General features: G+C 32.8%; 1 protein-coding gene across 10 annotated transcripts in view; it reads right to left on the bottom strand.

Moving 5' to 3' along the window:
- LOC106874069 (uncharacterized) overlaps positions 1-3,451 on the bottom strand; it is a 93,376-nt gene that overhangs the window by 5,679 nt on the left and 84,246 nt on the right. The gene's annotated exons all lie outside the window — the stretch shown is intronic.

Below are 3,451 nucleotides of genomic sequence, written 5' to 3'. Positions count from 1 at the left end.
ATATATATATATATATATATATATATATATATATACGAGAAGAAAATGGATGTAAATAACAAGGAGAAACTCGTCGTTTTCACTGGTATGTCTTTAATTTAATTAATTAACCAAGAAGGTAGCATTTACGATCATTCCAATTTACTAGTTTTAGTAAATAATTTCCGAATGCAAAAAATACATTGATACATCGGTCAGAATGCGAAAATAATTGATACATAGGTAATGGTAATCGAGGCAAAATTTGTTAGTCTTACTTTATATTTTGTTCTTAAGTTGGTTATTTTGCTGGGGAGAGATTTCATTGTAGTAGATAGGTTAGTTTATGGTTCCATTGGGCAATTAGAGTGGGGTGTATATTATTTTGGTATGGAATCCCAAGTTTGACTAAGCACATTTTTTCCGCACATGTATCAAATTGATTTAAACCAGTGGTGAGTTTTAGTTACTGACAGTGTAAGTGAAGGGGCGTAACTCTAACTTAGGATGAAAGGGACCTAATTCATATTAGTTTAATTTGATAGTGTATGTCAAGGGGGATAACTTAGGGTTCAAGGGAACTAACTCATACCAGTTTAATTTGACTAGGTAAGGTGATTTAAAACTGTACTATGGCTAAAAATTATATTAAAGCTAAAGTTTAGGAAGTTCATAGTGATAAAGGGTCTCTATGTAGGTGCAAAATAAATTATTATGGAATGTAGAGGGCAAATGGGGTTGCGAGGTAACTGTTTATGTGTAAGTGTTTAAGGTGGTTCCCAGCTAATTAGACTTATATAGATGGACATGCTAGTGTGGGACTTGTAAAGGGTCCTATTATTTTACCGATAATAGGACCACATGAAGAGAAAAATGTTGTTCTCAAATTTCTATTGAGGAGGGGTTGTTTAGCCGTTAGTATAGCTAGGTGTTCTGTTAAACAAAGATCACAGCGTCTATTGGCGGTGTTGCACGAGGTTGTTTTTGCAAGTATACGCCAGTTTAATCTATAATCTATTTTTTTATCCTTAAGTTCCCAAATATATGTACTGGGCCCTGTTGAGTTAGCCTTACTCCTATTTCTAAAGCTTGATTGGTGCACGTTATATCTAAGAATCATTTGGTTCTTAGTGGCGGCTATGTATGATTTCATCTGGCTATTTGTGTGCACGTGACATTGATAGACTACATTATTTGTCTTGCATCTATTTGAAAAATGGCACTTTGTTCTATCCCTTCAGCCACATAAATTATTAGGTATATGTGTGTTCATATCATATTGTAGGGGGCTATTATTATTCAGGTCTATATCTAAGTTAGCAGAAGGTGCTACGTTAGTGGTGGGCTTAGTTCTATTAATTGGTTGGTTATTATTTTTATTGTTCACAATCTTTCTAGTTTCATAGAATTTGTCTAGCTTTTTATTATTTATTGAGGCTATTATTGCAGCTAAGTTATTTGTCAGGCTGTGGCCTACTCTAATTTTATTCCTAAACAATTCTGCTTATTTATTATTAACATTTAGGTGTTTATCTATGACTTTCATTAATGAGCGAACTATGTTTGATTTGAGGTGCATGGTGTAGGGGATTACGAGCCAGATATTATCACTATGTTGTTTATTTTTTGTATTGTTTTTACTAGTATAGAAGCTACCCTCCTTGTTTGTGAGTCATGTGAAGATATGGTTGTGGCTATCTTGCTTATTTCTATAGTTAGGTTTCACTTTCCTGTTACTCTTGTCTGTTATATTGGTGTTATTTTCATAGGGCTCATGTTGGCTAGATTGCTTGGTTTTCTTGTTATTAACAGGGTTGATATTGATTCGTTGGGTTGCTTTAGTTTTATTCATACAGATGTGTAGGTTTATACTATTATTTTTGTTGCTAATGTTATTTTGGGGCTTATTTGTGTACTTGGTGTTATTAGTTTTGTTAATATTGTTAATTTTATTGATTATCACTTTATCGGTATTAGTGTTGTGGTTATTTTTGCTGTTATTAGTGGTTTGTGTATGGGCCTTGGTGTTGTTTTTATTGGGGTTACCCATACTGTTCTTATTGTTAGTGTAGTTTGTGGTGAAGTATGGTGTGTGGTTGGTGTTAATTGTATTAGTGAGTGGGTTTCTGTTATTTGGGCTACTTGTATGGTGATTAGGGCCAAAGCCTTACATCATGACAGAAAAGCTCAACCTGAGCCACAACACCATCACAACAAAAATGAATTCACCAAAGGAGTATTCAAAACTAGGAAAACACCTCCACCAAATAGCCACCTAGAAGCCTTTGGAAATAAACTCTGAGATACCATAAAGAGCCTAAAATTCAAGCGACACCCACTAAGGAATAACAGCTACCAAAAGAACCTAAAAGACCTGCTATATAAGCTCAAATCACAGAACGGAATTATTGTTCACTTGGACAAAACAAGGAACTCCTACACCCTGGATGTATTGGTTAACAAGTTGGGTTTATGGTCTTTTAATGTGATGCAAAACTACTTTCTTTCCAAGGATCATTAAAAGATGATTTATGATTATTCAAACATAATTTAAAAGGGGTCTGCATGCAACCTATATAATGAAACCTAGAGAGATCATGTGTTGTAATAGTAGCTTTATATACAACAATTTTCATTTTGCAATTACCTTTAACCTCACAGTTGTTAACGTTTCTACAGTTACAATTGTTGCTAATGTTAGATGTACTATTGTTATGTGTATATGTATTGATAGAGATAGAGTTTGTGTGAGCATGGGAATCGTTGGTAGAAGATACAGAGCTATTTGAATAATTAGGGTTAGTATTAGTAGTAGAGGAGGTTAAATTCTTGTAGTAAAGATCTAGTTTTCTATTGTTAAGGGAAGAAATAATCCTAAATAAGTTAGGAGAAACAAAAAAGCCAAATCTAATCATTCTGTTATTGAATATCCGAGCATACCTAGATTTACTAAAATTTGATTTAACAATAGAACGAATAGACTTTATAAAATTAGATTTCAAATGTTTAGCAAAAGGAAATATAATCCAAATTATGTTATTATTGTGCTTCTTATTGGTATGGTGGTTTTTATTAGATGGTCACCCATTCGAATATATGGTATAATGTATTAACATTATCATTATCATTAATATTCTTATTATTCTTCTTCTTCTTATTATTATTATCTATATATATAAAAATGAGAATGTGTGTCTGTCTGTCTGTCTGTCTGTCTGTGTGAATCCCTAAAACTCGAGAACTACGCAATCAATTTCATTCAAATTTTACACATGCCTTACTTAGGCTTCCAGTTGTGTTTTAGTCAAAAAAAATTATTAACTTCTTGCAGAGTTCGAGCACACGGCAACATAATATCTCCTCCACTATTTAAGTATTACGTGTCAAAAGTGAAACAAAAACACTCATGTCAAATACTTTCACTTTAAAAATGAAACTATTCCACTAACTGAAACAATCACATTTCGATACT

This window comes from Octopus bimaculoides, chromosome 5 (genome assembly GCF_001194135.2).
Source record: "Octopus bimaculoides isolate UCB-OBI-ISO-001 chromosome 5, ASM119413v2, whole genome shotgun sequence".
Lineage (NCBI taxonomy): Eukaryota > Metazoa > Mollusca > Cephalopoda > Octopoda > Octopodidae > Octopus > Octopus bimaculoides.
Note: the sequence above shows the minus strand (reverse complement) of the source record. Positions and strands in the feature narration are given on the sequence as shown.